The 14,915-nt window shown below is 39.4% G+C and overlaps 1 protein-coding gene across 1 annotated transcript in view; it reads left to right on the forward strand.

The window, feature by feature from the left end:
• The window catches only part of LOC136177067 (CUB and sushi domain-containing protein 3-like), a 134,451-nt gene that overhangs the window by 30,834 nt on the left and 88,702 nt on the right, over positions 1–14,915 (forward strand). The window lies entirely within an intron of this gene.

Genomic DNA, 14,915 nt, shown 5'->3' on the forward strand with positions numbered 1-14,915 from the left:
ATTCATTTTTCACAGTTTAACCAGGTCTATGCAGGCCAAGTAAATAGCAAATGGCTGGATTTCTGCAGCACTTTTTTTTACCTTAGTATTTTGGGATTCCATGTCCTACCCAAGGACACTTAAACATCTGGACAGCAGCAGCCAGAGATCAAATACACTGACAATCCCCTCTGGCTTCTTAGGCTTTCCCCAACCATGTGCTCAAGAGTTTCCCAGGTTATCCCGAGGCATTCCCAAGCCAGATTGGATATATCCCCCCAGTGCATGTCAGGTGTCCTCCCAGTTGGATCAAGACATTTTTCAAGGGGAGGCATACTATGCAGTTGCCCAAACAACCACTACTAATTCCCTTGTATTTCTGCTGCTTTTCCAAATCAGCTGATTTGCATACTTTAATCTGATGGTCCAGCATTATTTTCGATATAAGCTCTGCAATTACTTGTTTTGTACAATTTTATAACTGGTTGAATAGATGACCAAAAAACTATCAAAACTAGACCTTAGGTTAACACAGAATTTCACTTGAAATTCTACTTGATGTAAACTGTCATAATTTTACAAATGGTAATTAAGCTAAGAAATGTCCTTTTTCGTGTTCCAGGTTGGCACATACCAAAGGTGTCACTGCTCAAGGGTACTTGTAAAATATTTCGAAGTGAACCTTTTCATTATGTTGGCTCTTTAAACCAATCTGCCACACTCAACTGATCCTCTTATTGGCTCTTAAAATCTCCCCACTCCTCTTCACTCCTCTCCCGTCCTCTTCACTTCTCTCATACAAAAGCTAGAAGTAAGATATTTAGCATTTTCTGACTACAGGGTGTGTCTACGTTCTGCTTCATGTGCGTGCATGTGACGGTATGTATTAGCGCAGAAGTGTTTACCTGTGCTCATGGCTGTCTGGCTGTGTGTGTGTTTGCGTGGGTGTGTCTGTGTGTGTGTGTGTGTGTGTGTTCCATCTACGTGCCTTAATTTCTCTTGCTCACGGATCTCTCCTCTCCGAGTGCTGGTTGCTGCCTCCTTACATCATCAATCCAAAAGATCTTTACATCTCTGCAGCTACCTCTAATTAAAAACTCCTATTGCATGCAGTATTATATTGAAAAGGTTACTCCAGATATCTCCTTACACAAGTAATCCTCTATATAATGTGGTATTTTTTTTGCACAGAGGGAAAGGCCTGGAGCTGGGGAGTTCAATCCGGCACTGACTGAAGGATGTACTCCAGCTGTGTATTGCAGGGTGGCTGGTATTACACCTACAATGCTTACAAACCGTGCAAAAGTGCCCTTGAACAATGTGTCGACACTTTCTAAACAGTCGCTGCACTGTTGATGACCCTGCTCTCTGACGCAGAGATATTTTAAATCTCCAAACTCACCTTCTGGGCAAAACAATGTTTTTTTTTATAGATGTAAAAAAGCTTGATAGCACCTGAGTAATCCTGACTTTATGTAACTGCGTGACTAACAATGCATGATAAACTCCAAACAGCTATTTTAGTCCCTGGCTCTGATGACAATCAAGCTGTAAAAGAGCGACAGTCATGCTGCGCATCGTCCAGCACGACTCTCAAGACACTCACAAAATTAGCATTTACGCCAACAGCAACATGTGCTTTGTTGTGCTTTTTGACTATAATCTTGCCAGTGTGATATTTTTATGGTGAAATATGCGTGCTGCAGTTTTTGCTAGCAGCCTGCCAAAAGCAGCCACAACACGTAGCGAGGGGACGAGCAGCTGGCTGCAGAGCCAGATTAAATTTGGAGACAGTGGCGGCTTGAAGAAAAATCACTTGATGTCGTTCCAATCGGTGAACTGATCAGTCAATTTTTCATGCCAGGATTTGAATTGTTTTAATGGTGTCGAGGCTGTTTCAGCATCCTGCTCTGTGCTTTAAACAAAGTGTAGGAAGTTAAGAATCAAAGTGGAGGAAGAGTTGGCTTTGTTGAGAGGAAATGGCAAACTCATGATATGATATAAATGAGTTGTGCTGTCTGTCGCATGATGTGCAGAATGCTGATTCAAACAAAAAACTGTTAAAGGTACAGAATGAGAGATTGCTTTCCCACTGCAGCGTGGATTACATTTTCAAGTAAAGAAACCCGCTGAACACGTTGGATTAATTTATAAGAATATACTGAATGATATTGAATATCAGGAGAATATGGAATACTCTGACAATCTCTCAGCACTGACTCTGCAAGGAAACACTTTCCTTTTAGTGTGTATATTTCTGTGTGTGTTAGTGCACTACCCCCAGGTTTTAACTACCCTAGTTTGAGGTGTGATGTGCACACAGGCAGGCAATAGCATCATTCCTGTGGGGCAAAGTTGTGCTGACCACATGAGTTGTTTCCCTTTTATGTAATATGTGTGTCCGACCGCTTGTGGATGGCTGTGTTAGTATGATTTCCCTTTATAACTACGCATGTGTGCAAGTGTGTTCTTTGTGTGTCATGGGTCCTGTATAGTCATGAAACTGACTCAGCACTTTGAGAAGTTTCTTGTGAGTGTTGTTCCTGTTAAATAAAGAGAGAGAGGTTCTGTAACTTTCTTTTTTTCTGTTAGAAACAGGATGACCTATAAAGTTAAAATGTTCTTCTTTTGTTCATTTCACTTAGCCAGCTGAATTAGTTTTTCATTAAGCCCTGTTCCACAGTTCACTCTGTTATAATCTTTTTGAAACAGTTTTAATCAAATATTTCAGTTTTCAGAGGGATCTTTTGCTAATGAATTCAAACTGAGAAGTCCTGCAGTAATTTTCCTATTTCATGGTCATCACAATCCTTTATGCTTTTTTTTAATTAATGCTGATTCAATTTCAATGCCATTTTTTAAAACCTTTTATTTTTTGCTGTCTACTTTTTAATCAGCAACCACAACAGATACAGTCAAAAGGAGAAATGTTTCATATCTTCTTAGTTTCGCCTTGGACTTTTTGCTGTGCATCTGTGTGTATGTCCTCGTGTTTGTGTGTGCTTCCCTTTCAGTGTGTCAAAAAGCTGTGGCCTAGATGAAAGACGTAAAAAAGATGGAAGAGAAATATTCATTTAGTCCTGTCTCCCACAAGCCCTCTGTCTGTTTCAGGCCCATTGTCTGCCCCCTCTCCCTCCCCCCTCTCTTTCTCTGTTTCTCTGCCTCCTTTCCTTTGTGTCTTCAAGGTAAAAAGCAGCTCTCATTATTTGTGTGACTCTCCACGTTGGTGTGTGTGTGTGTGTGTTAGTGTGTGTGTGCGCGACAGAGGCAAAGAAAGATAGTTTGAGCCTGCGAGTCAATACTGCTGACCTCATGCAGTTATGCAGTTTCTCTCTTTTTTTTCTCTCGGGCTCAACCTATTTAATGTGACACGCACATATCTACAAGCACAGCACATACATGCACTCACAAACAAGTCAGTGGATTAACATAGCAAGAAACTAGATCCTGAGGGTACACACTAAAATCTCAGTTAATGTCTGCAGGCATTTAAAATGACTCTGGAAATGCTGGAAATGCATTCTAATTTACTGAATCTCTTCTGTAGAAATAGACATTTAAGGATATCCTACTACTGTCACCTGAATGGTATAGACCTAAATGTGGTAATGGTATAGGAAAAAACTCCAGTCAATGCACTCATCAGATACCAGATTTTAAAAGCCCCCCAAAAATGAACTGGTGTAAACTGTCATGTGACGAATATCAGCTCGATGTTTTGATCCTTAATACTCTGATTCTCAAGTCTGGTATCAAAATGAATGTCCAAAATAAGGCACAATAACATTTGAAGCCATGTCAAGGAGGAGCATCCGTCATTTGCAATACTGTCACATTCAACACAAGTGGCCTCCAAAGCATTTTTTCAATGTTAGTTAAAAATAACAGTCAAGCGGTTAATACGACCAAAAAATAGAATTTTCGACAACGTGGACTAAACTTGGGCATGATGGAAGCAATTAAGTAGGAGAAGGGTTGGGGGATTGTTATAAAACATGGGGGGGGCGGATAACCAAGGCGGATGCACTCTTGAGAGGAAGATAGACGGAGCAGAACACAGTGTGCCCCAGAGAAAAAGAGAAATACAGCAAATGATGGAGAAAGACAACAGTACAGTATACTCACGAGACTAAAAAAAAAGGAAGCAAGACTTGTACTTTGATTTACACATTTAAACATTAATAGCAATCTTCAGGGAGCAAAAGAAGAAGAAGAAAACCCCATTACTGTGCTGTTAACATGTTGCTCGAGAGGAGAAAGATAGAGAGGGAAGCCAGAGCTGCATACCAAAACCCCCAACGGCTCAGCACATCTTCCACATAGGAAATCAACCCAATAGCTTCAGGCTAAAGGATTGAGAATCGCTGCTGTGCGTTCATCAAAAGCTACTACTCACCGAACTCTATTGGAATTTAGTCAGGAGTGCTTAATGCGTTTTTTATGTCAAATGTGTGAGGGAAGAACAACAGAAAGATATGGTAATCTGTACAATGGGAAGAGGGCTGCTGAGGGAAAAGAAAATGTGGATGTCAGTGGGGGGGGGGAAAGTGAGACAACATGCTTTACAGTGCAGCGTGATCCTGAGGCCCCACACACATTTGCATGTTTGTATGCACACGCATGATCTTTTTAAGCAAATTCATTCATACAGAAAGTGCCAGATTCAAAGTTGTACTCTTATCCGATTCTGCATTTTAAGTTGTTGTGAGCTGCATAATTTTCTGTTTTTGTTACCCAAGATGCAAATGTTGTTTCTTCCATCACTGAGTGTTTTGCAGATCACTGACACTTCTTCATGCTGCATGCGAGCAGAGGTTGTTAATTTTTGACTCCCTGCTCTCTCACGCCCCCGACATTCTCACGCAACAACTTTCAACCCGCTCAGCACAGAGAATAGTTTTATGGTGTGCAGGATTTTTTAAATTTTTTTTTATTTTGAACTGTTTGTATGCTTTGGGCTCATATAATTTTAAGTTCTTGTTTATTATAATTGTTCATAAAAAGACCAGCAATGCTCTTCTTTTATGAAGCATTTACTGCGCTAAAATGACTACTACTTTTTCTTCCTTTTTTGCTGCATTTATCATTTTATCTTCCCTCTCCTTCTCATGCTGGGCACTTGTTTCCTACCCAGCTCACACCATCAGTGCTTCTTAACTTGTCCTACCTCCCATTGTCTTTACCTCTGTATCTCTCTGCATGCCCTCAATTCACAGGCAAGCTCCCATCTATTGCTCTCTCTGCGTCTCACTGCGTCTCTTGCCAGGTGTAGCTGTTCTGAGCTCCAGGCTAATGTGTGTGAGCAGAGCATGGTGCGTGCGTGCATGTGTGCATGTTTGTATGTGTCTGTGGCTTTATGATGCATGTTTGTATGTGTGTGTGTGTGTGTGTGTTTGTGGGACCTTCTGTTTTCTCTCCTCTCTCTGTCCTCAATTCTAAACTCCCCCCCTCTCTTTCTCTCTTTCTTTTCCTCTTTTCCCCCCTCCGTTTTGTCTCTTTTCACCGCATGCGTGTATCTCTCACCAGGTGTATGTTGTTATGAGCTCGAGGCTAATGTATGTGTGTGAGCTAGAGAGAGAAAGAGAGAGAGAGAGAGGGAGAGAGAGAGGGAGAGAGAGAAAGAAAACAGAGATAGTGAGAGGGAGGATGCCCTAGTTCTGGCAGTAAAACCAGAGGGGATAAAATAAACTGCAATAAGGGCAATAACAGTAAAATCGTAATGCAGAAAACTGTTATAATCTCTTATTTGTATCTCTGTGTGTCTATTTGTTTTCAGTGTGTATGCCTTGTATTGTTTGGATCTTAATTGTGAACTAAGTGCACAACCCGCCCTTCCAGCTGTCAATGCATCTCCTCCAGAGTCCCTTGCAGGCAGCCAGTACCTCAGTGGTGAAAAAGTAATTGAAAGAACTCAAATTGTATTCATAAAATGATCTGATTCCTGGTTTTATTTGGTCCAGTTTGGGAGGTGCTTCTGCTGAATTACCCACCATCTCCTCAGAAATCCCCCTCCAGCAGATACATCAAAGACTTTTGAGAAGAGAATGTAATGAAATCTCTGGACAGTGAAGGAAAATAGTTGCTGAGGCTCCAAGTCAGCCTGTAAAAATACCTTGTTGACGACTGATAATGAAAAAGGAAAGGTCCACAAAGGGGTTTCATTTGGCATCAGCTTTAGAATAGGGATCCAGATAGCTTAAATTTAGCCTTCAATGTCAGCTACAAAGATTCATTAAGCATTGGATCTAGCTATTTATTTGTCTGTATGTGACAGTTAAAGTTGCCTTAAAAACAGTTCGCTTGGCAGTGGGTTTGGTCTGCATTTTAAACATCAAACCACAGCCATCAGACGGTTATATTAGTTAGCTTTGGCTAAAACAGAGGTACAGAGCTAGCCTGGCAGTTTCAAAAGGTTATATTCATGTGGGAAAAGTTAATGAAAAAATGCAAGTCCAATAACCGTTAATCTGTTTACAAAGACGTTAACTGCTTTATCAGTTCATCCGTTAATATTTAGTTAAAATTAACATCAACGTTAACAGTTATTATCAAAAATCAACAAAAACATCAACTTTTTATGTTGTCAATAGATTGGAGTTCTCAAGAGGCCATGGTGACTCAGAAAACGTGTCTATGTGTGTTTCTATTATCACCGTCATGTCAACAGCTGCTCTCCTGTGTATATCACTCATGCTATAAGCCTACATTGCCATAAAAGTTTTGGCTCTTGACTCTGACCCTGTAAACCATTTGAAGATCTAACCAACACAGCAGCCATAATCTATACTTCTGTCAGACCACCAACAAACAAACAAGTCTTTTCTAACCATCTGAAGGCGTACTGTAGGCTACTCCTCGTGCATAATATTCAAACAAAAAAACAGTCCTGCTGCATTGACAACAAATCCCCCCACTCCAAATCCAGTAAAAGATTGAATCTGAACACATTACATACATAAAGATCCAAGGATTGATTCATAATTTCCACAACTGTTAATCTGTTTTCTCTGCACAACATTAACAGACGTTTGCCCGGCTCTGGTTATATTCCAATCTGTATGAAAGTACAGTAATTGGAGAGTTTAGCCTAGCTAAATGGCTTCAGACAGAGGTAAGCAGATAGCCTGGCAATTTCCTGAGGTACCTTTGGTCTGAAAGGTTAAAAACACTGCAATGGATAATCCTTTTTAAGCAATTTGCCCATCAGTTACAAAAATTAACTGTCTCATTGGGAAAGCAATTTATTTATTTTTTTAATTTTCATGAAACAAATCTTGGCATGCCTGCACTTCAGGAGTTCCATTTACTCATCAATGGATATACAGAAGAGCCTGCATACAGTATCTGCTAAAGTGAATATCTGTAGATGTTGGTCTAGTCCTAGTTGACACGGATCTGTTTATTTTTCTGCCATGAAGTGTGTTGGGATTTTGTTCACCTTTTCATTTTTTTACACATTCTGTCTGAAGAAATCCTTTTAAGAGCTTGGCATGTTGGCATTTATTCATTATTAAAGCTAGTTTTGACAAACAGTGCAGAAAGTTGAATTATTTAAGCTTGAACTTTGATGCCTCTGATTGCCACATAAACTAACTTTTTTAAACTCTTGTAAACACGTCTCAGCATTGTGGCTTGAAATTCGAATTCCTCTGAGATTATATTGTTTTTTCCTAAGGAAAGGTGCAAATGCACATTCGCCATCAGCTGACGTGGGGGGGGGGGGGGGGGGGGGGGTGTGACTGATGCAACGTAGAGTAATATCTGCAATCTGGGGAAGCGGCTGTCTCTTCTACTCCCCCTCTCTTCTCCATCTTATCAACTTCTTGTTTCTCCCTCCCCTCTGTGCCTCTCAATACTCTCAGTCCCTGCTCTGCCCTCCCATCATCTCCCCTTTCTCTCACTCTGTATCTCATCCGGTTGTCCCTAAATACTCTCCTCTCGTTTTTAAACCTCCCCTGCTCTCCTTTTTTTTGTCATTTGCCTTCTCCCTCTTCTTTTGTTACTTATTTCATAAAGCTTTTCAATTTCTCTTTACATCTCTACTTTCTCCCCCCCTCCTGTCCCCTGCTTCCTCTTCTCCCCCTCTCTCTAAGCGAGATTGAGAAGATGATGGGATTAAAAAGGGAATAAAAACCTGAAAAGGATGGATCGAAGAAGGAAGGGGGCAACGGAGGAGAGGGGGAGGGGAGAGCGAGGAGACGATCAAAGAAAAGGAGACTCCAGAGAGAGTTCTTTGAATTAAATAGCAGATTAAATCGAATTAATATTGAATTGGGAGATAGGAAGGGAGAAGGAGAAAGGGAAAGGGAGGGGCAGGTGGAAGATAAGGGGTTTGCTCCATACAACATTTAAAGTGACTGGTTAATAAAAAACATTCTGAAATAAACCATTAAGCTTTATGTACCAACAATAGTGAATGAAAACTGCAGCATAATGTCTGCATCATTTGAAAGAAATTATATGTTTAAGCTTCTTGAGAAGTATATCAGTTCTAGGCTGGAAAGTCTGCAGATATTGAATGCTAAATAATTACCTAGACAAGGCGCAGAATTCTCCAAAAAGCATGTCGATAGCAACCATTGCCAAAATTCACTGGCAACTTTAATGTGTGTACTAGCCAAGTTAACATGCTGAGCTAGCTGGCAGAGCCGACAAACAAAACTAGTTTTTGCCAGACTTTATTTGGTGACTTTTGCTAAACTCCTACTATTCTGTCCATAATCAAAATAGCTCATGGTTAGAATTTGGACAAGCAAACCTTAAGGGAATTGAGAAAGAAATGTGCAGTTTATCATCAGAATTGAGCAGACAAAAGGGTTTCCTCTGTTGGACTTCATGAATGTTAAAGCAATCTTTGAAGTAGATTTGATTCTCTTTTTCTTTTCTTTTTTAAATACAGCACAACCTTACAATGATGTGAAATTGGGTCATTCATACTGTGATGAACCACCCATATGTACATCATCTCAGCTCTATATAGCACTTGTATAAATGTTAAAATAAAGTCCTCATTTGGAAGACAGCCAGAATGGAATGGCAAATGGACCTATGTTGTAACTTGCAAGTAAAAGAAATAGAGCTAAAGCAGCTAAATATCCCCAAATGTTCCTCTATGTTCTTTTTGATACATTAGGTGTCATTGGCTGCAGTTTTAGACCAAGGAAGTATATCCCCCTCCAACAGTAGTTATCTTAAACTTACATTTACTCTTTTATTCATTACAGTGTTTCTAAGAATGCAGGTGAAACAAGGTACTTTTACTGGAAAATGTTTCAATTGTCACACATTATTCTTCTGATAAAAGGTTCTCCGACACTCCAACTCTCTTTGTCTGGTGTCTCCTTTGTCATAGGTATAATTTTCCTTTAAGTACGGTTACACAGCCTAGAATTAAAACGCAATATCTAACATAATTGCTACAGTTACATAAACAAGGTGTAAAGAAACATGATTCTATGATATTTATGTAAATGTTCTGTTGCCCTCGAGAGGCCAAATTCACTTAATGTAATGCCAACAAAAAACAATTTTAGACATCAGTTAGATATATTAAAGGTAAACAAGATGTCTTTTGTAATCAGGCACAACTTTTGTGGCCTAATTAACGTACACAATAAATCACTGCATCTCTTAGTGGCCCTCACCACCAAACAGTCATCACACCACGTACAGTGTGTTCAAAAGTGCTGCACCCCTGCAGCAGTGATGAACAATGACCTCACCATGTATGGTCATCTGGAGAGGCCACGTCTGTCAGAGGACAACAAAGCCCAGCAGTTGCTTTTTAGCTAGAGGTCAGACAAGTAGCCTCATGAGCAGAAAGCTGTCAGTTTCACAGCCAGATGGACTGGAATGAAGTGAACTCTTCCACCTTTTTAACTACCTCTGTGGTGAAAGAAACGTCCTCGAGCTAGCTCCTCACCAGACAGCAGAAGATGACGTGCTTTTGTACGCACTATTTTCCCAAAGGTGGACATATGTAACTCTTACTGAAAACATTTCCCTACCCTTCAAAGGTTCTTACAGGACAAATTCCCCTAACGTCTTAGTAGGCAATCTCAAAGCTATTTAGAATTTTTTAAGTCCTTCACAATCAATTACCAAGTAAAGCCCTGATTGACAGCAGACAAACCCTTGAGATGTCAACCCGCCTGAAGAAATGGTCTTTCTTTCATGCCTGCTTTTTCATTTCTCCTCTTTCTTTTTCTACCTTACTCCTTCCTCCTTCCTCCTCTTTTCCCAGCTGACAACCAGGCATGTAACCGCTACATTTTCTTTCCCCATATGCCTCCATTTCAGTCTTTATATGACTCTATGTAGTTCATACATGATCCCCTCTTTCATTTCCCCTCTGTCCTTTCCTGCTTTCATTGGTCTCCATCTTTCTCTGATGACTTTAGGGAGCTCTGGTCACTTTGGCCATCAGATAACAGTGTCCTTGATTGATAGATTCTGCGCGTGCACGAGTGCACAAGTATGTGTCTGCAGGTTGTGTTCAAGGACTGTTGTCAGTGTATGTGCTCTAAAGTGTGTGTATAGCCTTTTAGGGTGTATCTCTTTGGGATCAGCATGTGGCTGAGCATTGAGCTTTTAATACCTTTGCCAAAGCTATAAGGGCCAACATTTCTCTCCTATCATTCTCCCTCCCTAATTAAGCTTTTAATACTAACTTAAAAACCAAAGAAGATTCATGGAAGGAAAGAGAGAAAGAACTGAAAAGGGGGGAAAGATGAAAATGGAGAAGTGGTTGAGGTGTTGGAGGAAGGAGGGGTAAAAATAAGAGGAGTGGGGGGAGGTGAGAGATAGCGAAAAAGGGAAAGGATTACAGGAGGAAGAGATGGAAACAGTTGGCAGTCATACTGATTTAAAACAACGCTCAGTATTTTCCATAATGCTGACAGTTTTGAAATGCTAAATTAGCTGAGAAAATGTCACAATGTCTCAAGGGATTCTCTGAGTGCACACAATAGATGGAAATTTTGACTACATTTCACCGGGGCTGAGTAACTTACAAAGCGACTAGACTGAGGAATGTCAATGTGTCTCTCAGGATAATCTTTAGATGAAATACAGATCATACGTCAAATAATCTCGGGTGTCGCAGATGCATTTGAGACATGCATTACAAGTATGCATCTACATACTCGTCAGGAGCCTTAGATTGAAAAAGTTGTTTTATTTATGGCCATTCAGATAGTGACAACATGTAAAAGTAATCCCCTTATCTGCAGAGTCACCTCTTACAAAAGATCAATCAATCATTTGGATGCACTGCAATTATAGAGAAGTTTTTGTTTGGTGGCTTTTCTAGTAGGTGATAAATTCAATGAATATATAATTTATCATAGAAAACAATCACTGAAATGCCAAATTTTTTCACAGATTTTTTCTACTGTGTTTTTTAGCGCTAACCTGAGTATAAGATTTCCGCCTCAAGATTTTTAAAGCTAATTGGAGGAAGTATTGGTTGGTGTCAATTTTGCCTATGGATGCTGACAAGCTGATCTTGTCCTGAACATGTGCCAGTAGTGTTTTCACACTAGGAAATCTCATACTGCTGTCTTTTACAGTAGAAGCTATCGCTCACTATGAATCTTTGCCATGGAAAATGTAATCAAGGCTGTTTTTGCAGTGTGCTATGCATCACTTCGACAGACAAGTTCCCCCAACAGGTATCTCAGAAACTTAAAAATTACTTTCAGGGTTGAAAGCAAACTTTTTCGCCTACCTGCCATTGTCGCTGGTGAATTTAAAATTCTACCAAGCCACTCTTTTTTAGTTTAGCCATTTAGTTTTAGCCGACAGCATAAGGTTATGATGTATAACATCAGACTTATTAGACTTATATTATTTCATTACAGCCAGCCTCTAGTGGCCACTCGAGAAATTGCAGTTTGATTCTCTTCCGCATGAGCTTCACATCTCAGCCCTACCTCTGACAACTTCTACCCATTCGTTTAATAATGAACAATGCTTTTAGGTTTAAGAATGGCTGACTGCCTGTTTATATCAACCGGGATGCTTACTGTCATGTTCTACTTCAAATTGACTAATAATTAAAGCACTACCTGGTATTTGACATGTCTCCTGTTTTCTTGCCTGATTAGATCAAATTGATCCGACAGTAAAGCATTTGAAGTGCAGAGAAAAGTCACTGCATAACAATAGGAGCCATGATACAAACACAACAGACCTACTTCCCCTCTCACCTCAAGAACAAGGTAAAGCATGTCAGACATGTTTTCTCTGTTACTTTATTCTCATGTGTTCAAGCATGCACATCCATTAATGTGGATGGATGGCGTGCAGCCTTCAAAGGCTTTCTTTTAGGTTACTTTAGCATCAACAGGGGGTTGATGAACAGGGTTCAACTTTCATCGCAGCTGGATGCTGTTTGATCAACTTACTCATCTGTCTGTCTCACCCCACTCCTTGTAACATCAAAGAATGGAAGCTTTTTTTCCCCTGTGTGTTCTTGTGTTGCTGTTGTTTGACACTGGAGTCTGTGACAGTAAATAAACAGCAACGATAAAATGGGAATTTGGCAGTGCTGTTCAGCGATTTGTTTCGAGGAGTAAACCACTGATCAACAATGCTTGTCGCAAAGAAATGAAAAAGGCCTTGTTTTATTTGTTAGGTATTTTTTAAGTGCTTAAATATATATATACCTATTTCAAATAAACTAATCCAGGACATTGTTCCTCCCTTAAGGCTGGACTCCCTCTCCTACCTCTACGCATCACATCTTACTACTACATCCTATTCAAACATGACAAGCATGAAAATAGGAAAGCAAGTTGACTTTATTAAGGCATTTAGCCAGTTTCTAACCAGCAGTATATTAGAGACTGTATGGAAAGTATGTGGTCAGGATGAAGCGCAAAATTTTTAAGAAAAAAAGTGAAATGGAAAAAAAAGGAAAGGAAGCGTTACATAGACCCATTCTGAGACATTACAGCACAGGACCCTTCCCCCAAAGCCTCAAAACACATCAATACAATTAGAGGGAAGAGTTTGAAAAACCTCCCCCTGAAAAATAAAAGCAACCCTCTCTCTTTTCTGACTGGCCCTCCTCTACAAATCAATTTTATATGGTCGCTTCCAATGTATGAGAAGCTACAAGTATGGTGCCATAATCCACAAGACCTTGGCAGGTATTTAATGACGCTTAATGTTGACGGATGGTCACTGCAGCTTTTAGACTTAATGCACAAGTCAAAGTGACCTTCTCTGGAACTATCGCTATTAATTGAGTGTCCCATGCTGTAATCTGATAGATTTGACAAAACTCCTTTTGTCATGTATTTTCAATTGATCATCCATGATTTGGAGAAATGGGACATTGGTGTCAGTGGAGAATAATCTGTGTCTTATTCAACTGTATATTCACTGAAATTCAACTCCAACACCACTGAATTGGGGTTCTCTTGGGGGCTTCTGCTGATGATAATGATGATTATTATTAAATGAGATGCGAAGAACTGAAAGTAAAATGACTAGGTCACACCAATGCATGATGAACCCATGTTTTTAATGAAATTATTAAGTATTTATTATTTATTAAATTAGTTTGACATCAGCCATGGAAAGACATTCTCTTTTTTCCAGAATGAATGAAAATGAAAATATGAGTTACCTTTAAACTGCTAGCAGAGTGCTATTAAGTTTAGAATTTAATGTTTTCCCTCCCTTATAGTACTGAATGGAATAATTTTACACTCTGAGTGACTGAACATTTCAAGAAACTGTTAAATACACACTTATTTACATCCACCAATGGAATATGAGTCAGATTTTTTTTAGTTACCTTTGAAATGCCAAATTCTAAAAATGTAATTTGATAACCTACAAAAAACCTCTTTGCAATACATTGGGATACTGGCATTTATACAACAATAGAAAAAGTAATAGTCATTCATTTTATGATTTCATGGGAACATGATACTTTGAATACTTAGATTCTACTAACTAATACTTAAGACATAAACCAATAACTAGCTCACTAGACACCTTAGCAAGACTTGAAACCTTTAAATAGTAATGCTGACCTCACAGTTTCTGCATCTCTTTATCAATAGGGCTATTATCAAAATCAAATGTTGTCAAGCTTCCTTAGAGGCTTCTTTCAGGGATGGAAACTACAAACATAAACAAAGCTAAACAGTACAGAAAGCCCTATTTGTTTATCATTTACTGATAATTACTTCCCAGCAAGTAATTTTCTGCCAAACATGCAGAGGAATTTGCAAATTGTTAAAGAAAGCATATAATACACTCATGAACAGTCACATCATTCTAAAAGAAATGTTATTCACAAATTGTCATTACTCTGATTTATTAGTTTTATTATTTTCTCTTCTGTGGGATGTGACCTTGGATCGAAAAATCATCAGCGAAAAAGAGCCGTAAGCTTTAGGCCATTTTTAAGACACTGACTTAACACTAACCCCCTGACATTTATCTGTAAGAGTGACTCACATTTAACACACATACACACACACACACACTCTTGTAAACACACACACACACACACACACACACACAGACACACGCTTGGTCTTTTTAAGGCCTAATGGTCTAATGTGGGCTGTCAGCACTGCCACATTGTTTTGACTTGTTACAAGGGATAGCGCTGGAGGGTGGAATCCAGGGTTTGTGTGTGTGTGCGCGTGTACACAAAAGTCTGCATGTGCAAATTATTTCCTACTTATGTCTTTATATTCACATCCTGTGTTTGCAGGATAAATGTATGGTCTTTATTAATGACAAAACCAGATGAAAGAGATGTTATCAATGTGTGTTTAAGTGGCTGTGTTTCCATTGCAATCAAATGTTGAAGGCACTCACAAATACAAGTGTGTGTTACACTGGTGAAGTATCATGCTATCCATATTCCCTCTTTCCTAACCTTGTTGATGTTCTTTCAACTAAAAAGA

This window comes from Labrus bergylta, chromosome 19 (assembly GCF_963930695.1).
Source record: "Labrus bergylta chromosome 19, fLabBer1.1, whole genome shotgun sequence".
Lineage (NCBI taxonomy): Eukaryota > Metazoa > Chordata > Actinopteri > Labriformes > Labridae > Labrus > Labrus bergylta.